Raw genomic sequence first — 19,165 nt, forward strand, 5'->3', positions numbered from 1 at the left:
AGTTACGTCTATTTTTATTTTAGGATATAATTATTTTTCCCCTCCACTGACTTCTTTCCAGTATTATACAGGGTTCTTTACAAAAACTTCTTATTGCTTAAAAATTTCACCACACCAAACTCCAGTTCCATTTAATCATCACAAATTTATCACCTTTTCTGTTAAATAGTACATTCTTTAAAATATTTGGTTTTGGCTACATGAGGTCTTCCTTGTGGCTCCCAGGCACTGCTGCCCTGAGGCATGTGGGGTCTTAGCTCCCCGACCATGTCCCCTGCATTGGAAGATGGATTCTTAACCACTGGACCACGAGGGAAGTCTCTTTAGTACATTTTAAATCCCTGGTGGCTCAGACAGTAAAGAATCCACCTGCAATGCGGAAGACCTGGGTTTGAACCTTTGCTTGCAAAGATCCCCTGGAGGAGGGCATGGCAACCCACTCCAGTATTCTTGCCTGGAGAATCCCCATGGACAGAGGAGCCTGGTGCGCTACAGTCCACGACGTTGCCAAGAGTGGACACAACTGAGTGACTAAGCACAGCACACTCTCCCATGTAGTTCATACTCTGAGACATCTCTGCTGCCTTTTCAGACATAACAAAATCATAAGACACTTTTCTACATTTACACAGTCCATTACAAAAGTGCAAAGATGCTCTGTGCCAAAGATACAGGTTTATCATAGCCCATGAAACTCAACCAGTCTGCTACAATGCCTGGCAGCACTCCTCTGCTAGGGGAAGGCAATGAAGAGCCCACTAGATGCGACTACCTTTGTTGAGTGCTTACTCTGTGCTAATGGACTTACAAGTAATATTTCACTTATTTCTTATAACCAGCCTGTAGGGTGAGTGTTGTTACCTTATGTTACAAACGGGTTAAGTAGTGACCTGATCAAGGGCACAGACCTCTTTAGACTGCTCATATTACGTCCTGGAGGCAAAGGATCAAGCTTGGTCTCTCAAGCTTCTGCTAATGTCTTCTCCTTCACATTGTTCTGACTTTTTGGGAGATTTGACATGATTCCCAGGGCCTTTGCACAGATCTCAACTAGTTCTCTCGAATGCCTCTAACTAAATGGATAATAAACTGTGGAAAATTCTGAGAGAGATGGGAATACCAGACCACCTGACCTGCCTCTTGAGAAACTTATATGCAGGTCAGGAAGCAACAGTTAGAACTGGACATGGAACAATGGACTGGTTCCAAATAGGAAAAGGAGGACATCAAGGCTGTATATTGTCACCCTGCTTATTTAACTTATATGCAGAGTACATCATGAGAAACGCTGGGCTGGAGGAAGCACAAGCTGGAATCAAAATTGCCAGGAGAAATATCAATAATCTCAGATATGCAGATGACACCACCCTTATGGCAGAAAGTGAAGAAGAACTAGAGCCTCTTGATGACTGAAAGCTCAACATTCAGAAGACTAAGATCATGGCATCCGGTCCCATCTCTTCATGGCAAATAGATGGGGAAACAGTGGAAACAGTGACTGACTTTATTTCTCTGGGCTCCAAAATCACTGCAGATGGTGATTGCAGCCATGAAATTACAAGGCACTTGCTCCTTGGAAGCAAAGTTATGACCAACCTAGACAGCACATTAAAAAGCAGAGACATTACTTTGCCAACTAAGGTCCACCTAGTCAAGGCTATGGTTTTTCCAGTGGTCATGTATGGATGTGAGAGTTGGACTGTGAAGAAAGCTGAGCGCCGAAGAATTGATGCTTTTGAACTGTGGTGTTGGAGAGGACTCTTGAGAGTCCCTTGGACAGCAAGGAGATCCAACCAGTCCATCCTAATGGAGATCAGTCCTGGGTGTTCATTGGAGGGACTGATGTTGAAGCTGAAACTCCAATACTTTGGCCACCTGATGTGGAGAGCTGACTCATTTGAAAAGCCCCTGATGCTGGGAAAGATTGAGGGCAGGAAGAGAAGGGGACAACAGAGGATGAGATGGTTGGATGGCATCACCGACACAATGGACATGGGTTTGGGTAAACTCCGGGAGTTGGTAATGGACAGGGAGGCTTGGCATGCTGTGGTTTATGGGGTCGCAAAGAGTTGGACACGACTGAGTGACTGAACTGAGCTGAACTAAATGGAAAATTCATATACCATATGCTTCCATGTCCTTCATCCTCTCCTGCATGCTAATTCCCAAGGATGGTAAATTAGCACTACTCTCCAGCAACACCTTCAAGGCTGGCACATACTACTGGATAAGACAAAGCCTTTGTTGGTGGTGGTGTTATTTAGTCGCTGAGTTACGTCTGACTCTTGCAACCTCATGGACTACAGCCCACCAGGTTCCTCTACCCATGGCATTTCCCAGGCAAGAAAACTGCAGTGGGTTGCCATTTCCTTCTCCAGGGGATCTTCCTGATCCAGGGATCGAACTCACATCTCTTGTGTCTCCGTGCCTTGGCAGGTGGATTCTTTACCACTGAGGTACCTGGAAAGCCCAATAGGATCCCTGCGTGTGCACAAAAAGCACAGCTGACTTAAAAGAATTAAAGGGATCTGCACTCTTTCAACTGAACTTGCCACTTCCAGAGTCTCCCAGAGTGGAAATTTTAGGTCTTCAATCTGCAGACCAATGGAAGAGAAAAATACAGGCACCAAAACTCTCCCTGGGGTTGGAAGACATTTGAGAGATGAGGAGCTGTATTTGAGACCCACTCAGTCTGAGATGCAGGCCTCCACATGAAGAGATCCAACCACACTTTAGTTGTAGCATGTAGGATCCAGTTCCCAGACCAGGGATCGAACCTGGGTCCCCTGCATTGGCAGTGCAATGCCTTAGCCACTGGACTACCAGAGAAGTCCCCAACCACAGTTTAAATCCAGATCTGGAGAGCCTCCAGATGCTGGCTGGAACTGCCCCACTCATCCTTGATGGTTTGACAAACGAGAAGATTGTTTCTTACAGCATAGCCACCTATGAACCTAATAGTTCTGAACCATTAGACACATACAGACACTTGGAAGGAAGGGAAACCTCTCTATTCATATTGTTCTACGCCACTGCCAGGCAGCCCTCTGGGCACATGACAGCCCTGGAAGTGACAAGCCTGGCCCTGGGAATGAAGTAACTACAGGACTATCTCCACAACTTCCCGTCCCATCAACCAAGCCACTAGCTGGCACACTTGAGGAACCGTGGCCTGCTCTCTAATTCTGGGTTTGAGATGGAAAATGAAGCAACCAATAAATGTACCCTTCGCACTCACAAAATCTGAAACTCAGGATGCTTCACCAGCCATATCAAATTCTAAACTCTTTTTCCAAATGGACAAACTGCACCTAGAAGCTCACATTCCTCGGCATGTAGAGACTGAAATCACCAGATTATCAAATATGCACCAGCTCTGCCAAGGGAAGTGCCACCACCCATTTTGCACATCAAAACACGTCCCCAAATTCTTCTGCGTTTTATTTAGAGAAGAACAGGGTGCAGGCTCTAAGAACTTCATTTCTTTCACGTCAGATTCATGCCAAGGAAATAATGCTGATGTTAATCCAAGGAACTTGGAACTGAAACAAAATTCCTCCAGGACTGTGGACTGGCTTCTCATTCTCCTTCGTGTTTTTCCAGATTTACATAACTGACTGCTGTACCATGTACAAGAATAGCAGCCTGGCCTCTCTATATTAGTCAAAAAAGAAAGAAAACAACTCACCTGATAGATTTTTTAAGTGGTGCAAATGTTTCTCAAGCCCAAAATGCCTTACGGGGCTAGTCATGGCCTGAAGGCCACATCACAGGCTATACTTCGAGCAGCTCAAGGGCCAGTACCATCTGTCCAACTTATGTTAAAGCCCTCCTAGCCCTAACTCTCCAATTCCAACCCAACTGGAGTGCCTGTGTAGAGCTCTTCTTAATCACAGAATAAACCCCATCTCAAGTCACTAGTAATAGAATGGCCTGACCTGACAAATTCTGAGGGTAAAGGAACACAAGCGGAGCCCACAAAGATGCAGATGCCTCAGAACAAATGCATAAACCAGGACTCGAGACCCAGTACGGAGGGGCTTCCCTAGTGGCTCAGCGGTAAACAATCTGCCCGCCAATGCAGGAGACATGGCTTTGATCCCTGATCTGGAAAGATCCCACATACTGCAGGGCAACTAAGCCTGTGCGGTGCTTAGTCGCTGAGTTGTGTCCGACTCTTTGTGACCACATGGACTGTAGCCCACCAGGCTCCTCTGTCCATGGGGATTCTCCAGGCAAGAACACTGGAGTGGGTTGCCATGCCCCCTCCAGGGGATCTTCCTGACCCAGGGATTGAACCCGAATTTCTTAAGTCTCCTGCACTGGCAGGCAGGTCCTTTACCAATAGTACCATGTGGGGGGTCCCCAGGTCATTATGGTGGGTCCTGGTTCAGTGACGGGTGTCCTTTAAAAAAAAAAAAAAACGACACAGAAACATACAAAGACAAGGTGAAGAGACGCTGGGAGACGAGGTCCATCCACCGCCAAGGAGCACAGCCTGGGCCAGGCTCTTCCCTCTCAGCCCCGGGAATGAGCCACCTCTGCTGACACCTTGATCTTGGACTTCTAACCTCCAAGACTATGTGACAGTACCTTGCCATTGCCTCAGCCACCCCATCTGTGGGATTTCTGCTACGGCAGCCCTAGGAAACAAATACTCCATGGTATTTTTTCTTGAGAAAAACAGGTAACCTTGAGGTTCAAGGTAATATACAGAAGACAAGAACACTCTTTGCAAGTACTGTTTTCTCAGATCGAGGATTTAAGCTCAATGACAAAACATAATATTACTCAAACATTTCGGAACTGAATATAGTAACTTGGCAAACAAAGTAGTTTCCAAAATATCTTAAGGAAGGGGAGACAGAAAAGAAAAATCAAACCACATACAGGGGATAATGTCAAGACAAGCTGCCTTGTTAACCACAGCATATGCTTAAGGTCCAAAATAAATATCAGCCAGGATTTAGATGTCAAAGTGTTCACCTGACGGAAAGAATACAAGCTTTCCCACCCTTCAGCCCCTGTGCCACCATTTCATTGCGCGGACCAGAAACTCGGCTGCGGAACAAAGCCAAGAGTTGCAGTTTAGGTCTCTAATTTCTCACAAACAAATACTCATTTCCTTTACTATCGTTCATCTTTTTTGTTTTTACCTTTTGGCCACGCCATACAGCATGTCAAATCTTATTTCCCCAACCAGGAACTGAACCCACAGCCCTGAACTGGAAGCCAGAGCCTGAACCACTGGACCATCAGTGAAGGTTCTCATTTCCTTTAAAATAAAATTATTTGAATCAAACATGACTCACTCTAAGGAAGGGCTAAAACCTCCCCACTTGTACCCCAAATTAAGCATTTCACAAGAAATGCCCAATGACTTGCACTGCCCGTTCACTCGGCACGGCCCAGGGCACGGGATAAAAGAAGAAGAGGGCATGACCACCAACCAAGGGAGTCCACGGCCCCCACTGGATGGGCGATCACCACCCACTCTGCAAAGAGTTAAAATGACACACTCCACTGGAGTTCAGCAGAAGACAAACTTAAAAAAAAAAAAATTAAAGTCATCAGAAAAACACAGCATAGAATGGGGTGCGGGGGGTGAACAGGGTTCCCCAAAAATGAGTTAAATTCATATCATAAACCACAGGGGAGACAGTGAGGTACCAGGAACAAAATGAGGTGAGTCCTCGCAATGGAAAGAGGGCTCCATCTGTTCTGTGCTCTGTGTAAGTTAGGGCCTTTGAATGTAAGCAATAAAGTCATGAGAACATAACTGCAAAGAGCCAGGGGGGAAAACAGTGAACAACTTGTCCTGAGAACCTGCAGTACAGTCTGCCCTGGGACCCTCTGTCTGCCGTTAATACCACGCAGCTTCTCTCCGAGTGTTTACTTTCCTCCCACTTGAAATCGGGTGTTTTCTTCTATTTCATGACAACTCCTCTTGTCGGAATTGCTGCTGCCTCGGAGGGTCCGAGGCCTGGCCGTGCCTGGAAGGCTGGGGCCCTTCCAGCATCCTCACATCAGCTCAGATGCGTTCTTTCAGCTTCAGCTCCCACTGATTTTCCCATCTTCGTTCCCAAAGTGAAATTCTCAGGAGACTCCAAATGGCCCTGCTCATTTCTTTCCCACGGAAGGACGTGACACACGTAGCTGTCTAGGGCCCCTCCCCAGCGACATTAGCCAGCCCAGGGACAGGAGAGGAGGGAGAGCCCGAGGTCCTCAGGGAGACACCTCCTCAAGAGGCGGAGCCTCTCTCCCTACTAAGCGCTATGCGGTAGTTGGCAGAGGACATGAGTGACAACTCACATGGAAGGCCAGTGAGTACAAAACATTTCCTTTAGAAATCCTCCTAGCCTGGGGGAAATGTTAACTGGTGCAGGCACTATGGAGAACAGTACGGAGGTTCCTTAAAAAACTGAAAACTAGAGGTGCCGTATGATCCTTCAAACCCACTCCTGGACATAGACCCAGGGAAAAACACTCTTCATTCAGAGAAAAACATACAGCCCTGTGTTCATAGCAGCACTATTTATAATAGTTAAGACACGGAAGTAGCCATCTAAATGTCCATCGGTAAGTGAATGGATAAATAAGATGTGGTACACACACACTGGAATATTACTCAATCATTAAAAAAAAAAGATGAAATAACGCCATTTGCAGCAACAGGGATACAACTAGAGATTTATCATATTAAGTGAAGTCAGAGACAGACAAATATCATCGACCACTTATACGTGGAAACTGGAAAAAATTACGCAAATGAGCTTATTTACAAAACAGAAATAGACTAACAGAAAACAAACTTATGGTTACCAAAGAGGAAAGGGGATGGGGGAGGATTCAGTTCAGTTCAGTCGCTGAGTCGTGTCTGACTCTTTGCGACTCCATGAACTGCAGCACACCAGGCCTCCCTGTCCATCACCAACTCCTAGAGTTCATCCAAACCCATGTCCAACGACTTGATGATGCCATCCAATCATCTCATCCTCTCTTGTCCCCTTCTCCCCCTGCCCTCAAACTTTTCCAGCATCAGGGTCTTTTTCAATGAGTCAGCTCTTTGCATCAGGTGGCCAAAGTACTGGAGCTTCAGCTTTAGCATCAGTCCTTCCAATAACACTCAGGACTGATCTCCTTTAGGATGGACTGGTTGGATCGCCTTGCAGTCCAAGGGACTCTCAAGAGTCTTCTCTAACACCACAGTTCAAAAGCATCAATTCTTAGGCACTCAGCTTTCTTCTCAGTCCAACTCTCACATCCATACATAACTACTGGAAAAACCATAGCTTTGACTAGATGGACCTTTGTTGGCAAAGGAATGTCTCTGCTTTTTAATGTGCTATCTAGGTTGGTCATAACTTTCCTTCCAAGGAGTAAGCATCTTTTAATTTCATGGCTGCAGTCACCATCTGCAGTGATTTTGGAGCCCCCCCAAAATCAAATCTGACACTGTTTCCACTGTTTCCCCATCTATTTCCCATGAAGTGATGGGACCAGATGCTATGATCTTCGTTTTCTGAATGTTGAGCTTTAAGCCAACTTTTTCACTCTTCTCTTTCACTTTCATCAAGAGGCTCTTTAGTTCTTCTTCACTTTCTGCCATAAGGGTGGTATCATCTGCATATCTGAGGTTATTGATATTTCTCCTGACAATCTTGATTCCAGCTGTGTTTCTTCCAGCCCAGCGTTTCTCATGATGTACTCTGCATATAAGTTAAATAAGCAGAGTGACAATATACAGCCTTGACGTACTCCTTTTCCTATCTGGAACCAGTCTGTTGTTCCATGTTCAGTTCTAACTGTTGCTTCCTGATCTGCATACAGGTTTCTCAAGAGGCAGGTCAGGTGGTCTGGTATTCCCATCTCTTTCAGAATTTTCCACAGTTTATTGTGATCCACACAGTCAAAGGCTTTGGCATAGTCAATAAAGCAGAAATAGATGTTTTTCTGGAACTCTTGTTTTTTGGCTAATCCAGCAGATGTTGGCAATTTGATCTCTGGTTCCTCTGCCTTTTCTAAAATCAGTTTGAACATCTGGAAGTTCATGATTCACGTATTGCTGAAGCCTGGCTCGAAGAACTTTAAGCATCACTTTATTAGTGTGTAAGATGAGTGCAGTTGAGCCGTAGTTTGAGCATTCTTCGGCATTGCCTTTCTTTGGGATTGGAATGAAAACTGACCTTTTCCAGTCCTGTGGTCACTGCTGAGTTTTGCAAATTTGCTGACATATTGAGTGCAGCACTTTCACAGCATCATCTTTCAGGATTTGAAATAGCTCAACTGGAATGCCATCACCTCCACTAGCTTTGTTCGTAGTGACGCTTTCTAAGGCCCACTTGACTTCACATTCCAGGATGTCTGGCTCTAGGTCAGTGATCACACCATCGTGATTATCTTGGTTGCAAAGATCTTTTTTGTACAGTTCTTCTGTGTATTCTTGCCACCTCTTCTTAATATCTTCTGCTTCTGTTAGGTCCAGACCATTTCTGTCCTTTATTGAGCCCATCTTTGCATGAAATGTTCCCTTGGTATCTCTCATTTTCTTGAAGAGATCTCTAGTCTTTCCCATTCTATTGTTTTCCTCTATTTCTTTGCACTGATTGCTGAGGAAAGCTTTCTTATCTCTCCTTGGTATTATTTGGAACTCTGCATTCAAATGGGTTTATCTTTCCTTTTGTCCTTTGCTTTTCGCTTCCCATCTTTTCACAGCTATTTGTAAGGCCTCCTCAGAGAGCCGTTTTGCTTTTCTGCATTTCTTTTTCTTGGGAATGGTCTTGATTCTTGTCTCCTGTACAATGTCACGAACCTCCAGGAGTTTGGAATTAGGAGATACACACTATTATATATGAAATTGATAAACAACAAGGTCCTACAGGATAGCACAGGAAACTATATTCAATATCTTATAATAAAATAGAGTGAAAAAGAATATGAAAAAGACTGTATGTATATGTATATATAACTGAATTATTTTGCAGTATACCAGAAACTAATATAATACTATAAATGAATAGTTCAATTTTTTCTGAAAAAATAATTTTTTTAAAAAAACCACCACTTTGGGACTTCCCTGGCAGTCCAGCAGTTAAAACTCATGCTCACACTCCAAGGGGTAGGCATTCAATCTTTGGGTTGGGGAAAGAAGACCCTGAATGTCACATGGTACAACCATCAACAGAATAAACAGACAAAAAACAGAAAAAACACCACATCTTTAAAGGCCAAAATTAATTCTGAAGGTTATTCTATGTTATCATATAAAACTCCACACACACACAAAAAAAGACCCTAAAGGCAGGCCATAAGATGGGCAATTTTCATGTAAGGGACTCTGCTCAACATACAGAAATGTCAACACCCATCACTGACTAGAAAACCATTTGCAATTCAGCATGCCCAAATGGTCTAGGTGTGTGCCTCACCATCAAGTGTTTCTTGAGCACTTCAGATGTGCTGGTCACTGCTCCAAGGAAAGACTGCAAGTTATTAGCTCCTTCAGTCCTCCCTACATCCAGGTTGGTAAGCATTTCCCATGGCATTTTATGGACAAGCACAAGAAGACAGAATGTTAAGTCATGGAGCCAGGATTTGAACCCAGGAGCCAGCTGTCGTTTTAAGCCGTCCCAGTCTGCTGCCTTGGGACTTCCCTGAAGGTCCAGTGGTTAAGACTCTGTGCTTCCAATGCAGGGGGCACGAGTTCAATCCCTGGTTGGCACGGCAGCAGGTACAGCCAAAAACTTATTAAAAAACCGGGAAAAGAAAACACACACACACACCATGTGCTACCTCACCGCAGGAAACACAAACTATAGAGGCCACCACAGCACAGCCACGAGACGCTTTCCTCACAATGCCCTTACGACACACACACAGACGATCAAAGAGTCTAGATGGTGCCGAAATGTTGAGGAGAGGTCGGGAATTTCCAGCAAAGGTTTTGGGGCCAGCCCCCAGGAGAGGAAAGCTTCCCGGGATGAGAACAGGCTCTGCAGAGGAAGCCCCACAGGAAGGCGGAAACAGCAAACAGTGGAAAAGCTGTGAGGACACCAGTGTGCAGGCTGGCGGCCAGGCCTGCGAGGCTGCCTCTCAGCTCAGGCTTCCTCAAGGAGGGCAGCAGACACGCCAGGACCCCGGGCAGCAGACCCCACACAAGCCAGGTCTCGAGGGCCATCCTGCCACGCACAGGGACCTCCCACAAACGCCCTGCTCACAGAGGGAGGCTACAGGAGGAAATAAGACACACGCACCCGTGAAGCTGCGTAAAGCCTGAGAAAGGTACCCGCGTGCCCACAAAACAGTTTGGAAGGTAAGCCCCCCACCCAAATCGTAACCAGTGATTTTCATCAGTTTCAAAATAGTCTTCGTTTAGCAATACTTCATTTTATGATCAGAAAAAAGCAAGTTGAAGTCAAACAAAACCAAAGAACGGTTGACAGCTGATCATCAGGATGGGCAGAGATCTCAATGTGCCTGTCTATGACAGTTTATTTCACGTGCGACCTGGACCGGGCCTGGGGATGCCTAGTTAGCACATCAAGTCTCACTTCTAGGTTTCGTTGTGAAGTGTTTGCAGGAGAACTTACATTCCAGTTGGCAGCCTGAGCAGAGCAGATGGCCTTCCCCCGTGTGGGTGGATATTACCCATCCACAAATAAACACACAGACACAAGTTCAATGTCACCAGTGATGAAAGGAAATTTTAAATCACAGCTTTTACACTTGGTGGCCAACACTATTTTAACCCATAGAAGTCAAGCTCTGTAAGTATATGGATGAGCCCTTTCGTATATTGGTAGAAATACAGAAATGGAGAACCTACAGCCCACTACGGCCACATCTCCCTTATTCCCCCCTAAAGGGGAGAATGTAGACAACCTGGCACGGCAAAATGACACATTTCTTTTGCATCCACAAAAGAGATATCATATGAGCAGCATTTCCAGCGCAAACACTCAGATAGCCAGTGTAAGTACTACTGACAGCAGATATGCCCACCTCCCAACATTTGACAGTCTACGAAGAACAGGTAGTTGTTCCTTGAAAAAGTCTAGTCGCAAAGCTCCTTGGTGACAGGAAAGCACAGTGACCGGGAGCATGACTTCTGCCGTCAGACAGACCGGGGCTCACGCACAGCGTCAATGGTGACCCGCTGGGTAACCCTGGGCAAGCGACCACCCGCTCAACCTTCAGTGTCAACACTGACAACTTGGGAATAATGCTGGATTTTCTATAACAAATCGCAGCAAAGGAAGTTAATGAATCAAAGATTACTAAGTTATCCTGTCTGGGTGACACAACAAAAAGGGAAGTTGAGAGAGGAAGTAGATTTGTTTTTTTAATTGAAGCATGGTTGATTTATAATGCCATGTCAGTCTCTGGTGTGTGGCAAAGTGATTCAGGAAGTAACTTCACTTGTATCATTTCTTTTTAGATTCCACATGCCATGCAATATTTCTCCTTCTCTGACTTACTTCACTCAGTATAACAATCTCTAGGTCCATTCACGCTGCTGCCAATAGCATGATTTGATTCTTTTTTGGCTGAATAATACTCCATTGTATATCTGAACCACATCTTTATCCACGTATCTGTCAATGAACATTTAGTTTGGCTATTGTAAATAGTGCTGCGATAAACACCAGGGTGCATGTGTCTTTCTGAATTAACAGTTTTCTCTGGACATATGCCCAGGAGTGGGAGGTTTTAGGAAGTCATACCCCCTGCCTCAGTAAGAAAACTTTGGGGCACTGTGCTTTGTTTGGACCACATTTGAAGAGGACACTGGCAAAACTGAACATCCAAAAAAAAGTTAAGAGGATGATGAGTCCAAAAACGCCACTGCTTAAGACTCACTGTTAGACAGGCAGAATCACAACTTCTGTTTCGCAACTGTGAAGGTGTGCTCAGTGCTAGGTGGCGTCCAGCTCTCTGCGACCCCATGGACTGCAGCCCGCCAGGCTTCTCTGCCCATGGAATTTCCCAGGCAAGAATATTAGAGGGGGTTGCCATTTCCTTCTCCAGGGGATCTTCCCAATCCAGGAATTTAACCCACGTCTCCTGCATTGGCAGGTAGATTCTCTACCATTGAGCCACCTGGGGGCCCCCTCCTGAATTGTGGGGGGTGTTAATTATGAATTCTTCGATTCACCCTACATGATCTAAAAAACCCAATATAGGAAGAAGCTAAAGGAAGTCAGATCTGGTTTAGGATAAAGCAGAACTTGCCAACTGTAATGCAATGGGCTTCCTCGCTGAAAACAATTACGAGATCTCATCACTTTTTTGTATCGTGGAGATACTGCTGAGGGTGGGAGGTCAGAACAGTGGTCCAAAAGGGTCCCTGTCCAAGGCTAACATTTTCTGATTCTAAGTCAATCAATGAGCTAGTAGCATTCATACTACTGTCTCACCAGTGGCATCAGAGCTCAACTATTAATACAGTGCACGCATCATGGATCAGAGAAGCAGGTTTGGAAACCTAACCATTATACTGCACAGGCTTTTTTTTTTAATGGTTACGGTATATGGAATTTTTAATGAAATTTTACTCCAAACTCCCAGCAAATGATCTTAGCACATGGCTTGCTGAGGAAAGCGTTATACGTGATTGGAAAAATTCTACAAAGCACAATATGTTTAATTCTTTCTTCAGTAGGGATCATAGGTTTCACCTTTTCATCAAAAATCCGTGAGTAGGAAAGAGGAGGAAAAAAGCAGAAAAAGAGAAACAAGTACACGGGTCCCAGAGAGTGCCACCCTTTCTTCAGGCTTCCACAGTCATTGCTACCCAAGCAGCACTAAACAGAGCCAGCACTTAATCCTGTTCATCATACCTCATTCTTGTGGACCCTCGGGGAAAGTCTTAGGGGAAAAAGTAAATGCTTCCCTTCTCAGAGCTCCAAAGAGTTTCGGCATCAGTTCATCTCTGACCCTGTATTATACAGATTATAATCTGCAAAACCTTGGAGTCTTCAAAAAAAAAACTGCAAACCACCAAAGAGTTAACGTCTGAATTTACCCATTTCTCCAACTCTGCCATACAGGAAAAAGCTTCCCAGGGAAACACTAGGAGAAGTATCTAATGTCGATGGAGGATACGGCGATTACATGTTAACAAGCCACACAGAATGCTAAACTATGATATTAACTTGTTTGGACAGCACCTTCGATTTTTGTTACATTCTCCACTTTCTTTGAAGTAGAATATAAAGGGTGATAACTAGCAAAAGCCTTTTCTTTTGCAAGAAGGAACATTTTATAAGGTTACTCAGATGTTTTTATAGTAAAAACAGAAGGTATACCCAGGAATCAAACCGGGGTCTTCTGCACTGCAGGTGGATTCTTTCCCAGCTGAGCTACCAGGGAAGCCCATGCTTACCTTAGACTTTGTAAGAAATGATTACTATTAGAATGGGGACAAATATGCAGCACGGCATTCAACCTCAATCAGTGTGATGTAAGACTAGCTTATTTTCCTCTTGTGTTCAGGCAGGTTTTTCATTTGGGCAATAAATTCTTTGGTGGGTTAATGTTCTGATGCCCAGAACCCTGTAGCACCGCAAGGCCCACTTCTCTTCCAGACAACCCTCTGATTTGCTACAAGGAAACACATATTGGCTTTCTCATTAAGAACCTGAGTCAAATCTGGATTATGCAATTACCTCGCAACAGCACCCCTGAAATCAGTCACCTGACCTGACTGGGTCTCAAGTTTCCTGATCTATTATTAATATAAAATGAAAGCGCTCAATGATATGTTGTGGCCGATGCAGGAAAAGCAATGCTAATTTTCCTGATATTTTTTAATTCCTTTGAAAAAATCCGACACTTAACGATGGATGCTTAGGGATAAAAATAGCATAGACTTACTTCCCCTGATCCTCCCAGCTAAAATTCTAAAAACCCTAGAGGACTTCCCTGGTGGTCCAGTGGATTAGAATCTGCCTGCCAATGCAGGAGACAGGGGTTTGATCCCTGGTCCTGGAAGATCCCACAAGCCATGGAGAAACTGAGCCTGCGCACCACTGCTGAGCCCACGAGCTGCAACTGCTGAAGCACGCACACCCTAGAGCCTGTGATCCACAACAAGAGAACCACCTTGAAGAGAGGCCCACACACTACAACTAGTGAGCAACCCCCCACTCTCCACAAAGAGAGAAAACCTGAGCAGCGATGAAGACCCTGGGCAACCAATAAATGAACAAAAATAAAAACCCTGGAAATAACAGAAGAAAAACCAGAGGAGAACTCTGAAAGGTGGCAGGAAGAAAGCAAATCAGTTTGTGACTGCAAGACTCAAGGAGCCACACAACAAAGCACTGAAGAAGGTGGCCACTCGGACCCACCAGGTCCCAACCCCGACTCTAACAAGAGCAGGCCACACACGGAGGCTCAGTCCTACCCCAAGGAAGGAGCCCCCTACAGCAACATCAGGCAAGTCCCACACCATCCAAAAGGGGGTCCATCTGAAGCCCCACCAGCAATAAGCAACTCAGGGAGCCAAGACACAGAAACAAAAACAGCAGACACACAACGAACCCAGCCACACACAGCCCAGCCCAGGAAGCCTCTTTGGCTCCACAGACACCCCACTTCCCCTCCCCAGAGACCTCAGAGGGGCCACGCAGCACTGCAGATGTCTCACCTCAACAGTCACTAGATCAAGAAAAGCTATCTATCCCCCTTCACCCACAGGCAGGGGAGATCCACCACCTTCAAGGAAGCTTCTAGTCCCCAGACACCTGAGTCTACCTTCCTCCATCAATAGATGCTCAGTGGCCCCATTTAGGGAAACCCCGTCTGCCCCCTCAACCAGTAAGAACAAGGAGCTCCAGTGATACCTGGTCAACCAAGGAGATTAAATTAACACTGAAAAGGCTCTGAAAATTAACCCATCATTGGAACCACAGCCCACAAATGTGCTAAAACTAAACAGGGTGACTACAGGCTAAAGCACAAAAGTGGGACACAGAATATTCAACTACGTCCAAGCAAAATGGATGGACACAACAGAAAATCACCCGTCAGACCAAGAACCAGGAAAACCACAAGCTGAATGGCAAAAGCCAATCCACAGATAAATGAGCTGTTGGAAGCTCCTAATAAGGATTTAAGGCCAACAAGTCATAAAAGTGCTTCAGGAGTCTATTACAACTTCTGTTACAACAAATTTAATAATAGAAATTCTTGGCAAATAAACAGGAGATAGAAACATAACCAAATAGAGATTATATAACTGGGAAATATAGTAACAGAAGTAAAAGCTCACAGGATAGGCTCAGTAGTAGAGTGGAGATGAAAGGGAACAGAATCTATGAACTTGAGGAAAAAACAAATAGGATTAACACAATCTGCAGAAAAGCAAAAATATGCTGAAAAGATGAACACAGTCTCAGGGACCGACACAGTCTCAGGGAACAACAAAAGAGCTAACTACCACCTGTATCATCAGAGTCCCAGAGAGGACAGGAGAAATGGGGTGAGGCTGAAAGAGGATTCAAAGAAATGATGACTGAAAGGATCCCAAATGTGGTGAAAGTCACAGACATACAGATTTAAGAAAGCTGGGCAAATTCTTTAATCAGGATAAACCCAAAGAAACCTACACAGAAGCTGGGGTCCATGGTAAAATATTATAACATCCTACATAAACATTTGAAAACTAAGGACAAAAAATCTGGAAGGCAGCCAGAGAGAAATGACACGCTATCAGGAAGGGAACCCCAACTCACGTGACAATGAACTTTCCATCTGAAACCATGGAGGTTAAAGGAAGTAGCACACTTTTTAAGTGCTGAAACAAAAGAATTTTCAACTGAAAACTCTATACCCAACAAAAGTACCCTTCAGGGACGAATGGCAAATAGACAGTCTCAAAGGTAACCAAAAGAATGTGTCACTAACCTACTTTTAAACAGCAAATGAGGGTTGATTAAGGAATTCTATTTTTCAACAGAGATGATTCAAAATTACTTATAAGAGCACCTCTTGCCTTCAGAGTTTATAATCTAACTCGGGAGAGATGACTCATACACAACAGATAATTGAAGATGTTCTATAAATGCCACAGCCGATGGCTAACACACACAGTTCAGAGGTAGTTGACAATATTCTGGGCTTCCATAATGACAAAAATTTCACAGCCAAGGGATGAGAAGATGGCCCTTGAACAATGCACTATATTTAAATAGAGCTGATGAAAGGGTGTGTCCCTCATTAAAAAATCACCCAAGCAAAACTAAAGAGGTGGGAAGTGGCAGGTGTGTTTACAGGGAGGATCTATTTGTCTGACATGTAACAAGAGCCTGACCAGGGGACCGAAGAATTAGGCACAATTCCTGGTCCTCAGTGTAGCGGGGGCAATGCACAGGGAAACAGAGGGTAGCAGAAAGTGCTGCAGGAGTACTGCCTGGACAGTCATCAGGAAACCCAGCAGAGGGTTCGACTAATTCTTCCTGGGAAAGGTAGGGAAGGTTTTGCAGGGGTGGTAACAGCTGAGCTGGATCTTAATGCCTGACACAGAAATGACACATCAGAAAAGAAAAAAAAAGAGAGAGTAAATGCATGGGGCCAGGAAATGGCTAAGATCTTGAGGTGTGCTCTGATATGCAGTATGACAGGGCAGTGGAAGGATGAGGCACGCCTCATGCAGCCAGGGTCAGCGGCAAGGACCTGGGCCAAGAAACTGGGTTTCCATCTTGAAGGTGAGAAGGAGTCACAGAAGACTTTTAAGCAGAGGAATAATACTGGGGAGGGGGGTATATTAATTTTGAGGACCCTATATGGAATCAAAGGGAAGGAAAAGAGATAAGGGGAAGAAAGATCAGTTAGAGATCACGCAGTTCATTCTGATCCAACGGAAGTTTGGATGCACGATGTGCAAGGCTCAGGTCAGAGGCTTAAAACACAATGACAACTGATTTCTCTCTCTTCTCTTCCAAACCCAGAGCATCCATGGTAGGACAGAAAGGACAAGAAGGCAGAAACCACATTCTAAACTCATTTCAAAGCAAGAATCAGCATAACCCTGTGAGAGAAGAGCCAGATGATGAGAAGGAAAAGACAAAAATGAGGTTTTTACATTAAGGAGGGGAAAAAGTGGGCAGTATCTCCACTCTTGAAATAGAGGGGGAAAAAGGTGGAGTAGGGTTTGGGTAGAAGGTTAAGTAAAAACAGATTCCCTAAGAATCTGTTCTGGCAGCATCTCTTCCAAGAGGACCCTTGAGACAGCCTCGCCACTCACTAGGCTGAGGTCTCCCCTTCCACCGTGTTCAGAAACCAAAATCTACTCATAGCTATCCTGATCGATTTTACCATAATGTATTATGTTAATATATGCGTCAGTCTCTCCTAGTAGGTTCCCCAAAGGCATGGAATAATTTATATGTACCTTTGTACGTCTACTGAATGCCAGTCAGTAGGTAGGGCTTCAGTAAACATCCAAAAGTGGAGAAAATATAGGAAACTCCATATTGTAGCAAAACCACTGTATATTTGCTTCCTAGTGCATTCTTAAATCACTCCTCCTCTACTATCAGAATAGAGAAAAAATATTTAAATAAACAGCTCTGGATATTCTATCTGTGACTGAAAAGTCTGAGAAAATTATTCATGTTCCCTCAAAACATAAAGGACGGCATTATAACATTCAATCAAAAGAATACAAGCCTGGGGTTCCAGCAGGTCCTCCATGAGTCATTTATCGAGCATCAACTACAGGCAAGGTGCCACGGTGACGACCACCCAGCTCCCACCTTCCAGGAGCTCACACTCCGGAAGTTCCCTCTGTCGGTCGTAGTAGTAAACAATGCTTCACAGAGAAATGTCTATAATGAGCACATGAAAGGAAACAACACTGCTAATTAGAAGAGAAACGAAAATCAGAGCTACAAGGAAGTATCACCTCACACCAGGAAGAATGGCCATCATCAAATATCTACACACAGTAAACCCTGGAGAAGGGTGAAGAAAGGAGGACCCTCTTACACTGCTGGTAGACATGTAAATTGGTACAGCCACTAAGGAAGGAGAATAGTATGGAGGTGTCCTAAAAAACTAAAAATGAGAGTTACCACATGATCCGGCAATCCCACTCCTGGGCATATAACCCCGACAAAACTCTTAATTTGAAAAGATACTGACCCCAGTGTTCACTGCAGCACTATCTACAACAGCCAGGACATGGAAGCCACCTAAACAACCATCAACAAATGAATGAATATATAATACAATGGAGTATTACTCAGCCATAAAGAATGAAATCATGCCATCTGCAGCAACATTGAGGAACCCAGAGATTATTATACTAAGTGAAGTCAGGAAGTCATATGACATTATAGATGGAATTTTAAAATATGATACAAATGAACTTACTGACAAAACAGACAGACTCACAGACAGAAAATAAACATAGTTACCAAAGAGGGAAGGGTTGGCGGAGATAAATTAGGAGTTAAGGATTAGCAGATACAAACTACTATGTATAAAACAGATAAACAAGATACAAACTAATACATACGAAACAGATAAACAAGGTCCAACTGTATGGAAAAGGAATTATACTCTATCTTGTACTAAAGTGGAAAAACTACAAAATACAGTGTACATATTATATATGCATGTATACCTGTATATATATGAATACTAAACTTCAATAAAAAAGAAAAAGAAAATTCTGTCCTTTGAAGACCCATAACTCCTGGAAAGCCCCCTGAAGGTTTCATGAGCAGGCCAAAGGGAGAGCCGGCCCTCAGGCAAAGGAATGTAATTAGGGGCTGCAACAGAACTGAGATGATCTAGTAAGTTTTAAAGGGAAAATAATGGGAGTAGGAAGAAAACAACATAGCTAGGATAAAAGGAATAAGGCAAGGACACTACATCCTCTTAAAAGGCACTTTCGAAAGGCAAGTAGGCCACAAAAACGGCAAACGCCACCCGACTGGCAGCTGCTACCTCACAAAGAAGGCCATGGGGGAAATCAGCGCTTTGTTAGCTCTGCACTTACACAGACCTGACTGTCAATGGCAAAGTGGCTGGATACTTAAAACACTGAAATGCATACTTCCTTTCATGGTTAAATATCAGTGATGATGGTTTCCCCACTGAATGGCTCAGCGGTAAAGAATCCACCTGCAATGAAGGAGACACGGGTTCGATCCCC

General features: G+C 44.4%; 1 protein-coding gene and 1 non-coding gene across 6 annotated transcripts in view; both read right to left on the reverse strand.

Moving 5' to 3' along the window:
• Positions 1 to 19,165, reverse strand: part of ARHGAP10 (Rho GTPase activating protein 10) — a 375,744-nt gene that overhangs the window by 287,227 nt on the left and 69,352 nt on the right. The gene's annotated exons all lie outside the window — the stretch shown is intronic.
• TRNAG-GCC (transfer RNA glycine (anticodon GCC)) lies at positions 2,757 to 2,829 on the reverse strand. The gene has a single exon. It is a non-coding gene; the product is annotated as a tRNA-Gly (tRNA).

This window comes from Ovis aries, chromosome 17 (genome assembly GCF_016772045.2).
Source record: "Ovis aries strain OAR_USU_Benz2616 breed Rambouillet chromosome 17, ARS-UI_Ramb_v3.0, whole genome shotgun sequence".
NCBI classification, from domain to species: domain Eukaryota; kingdom Metazoa; phylum Chordata; class Mammalia; order Artiodactyla; family Bovidae; genus Ovis; species Ovis aries.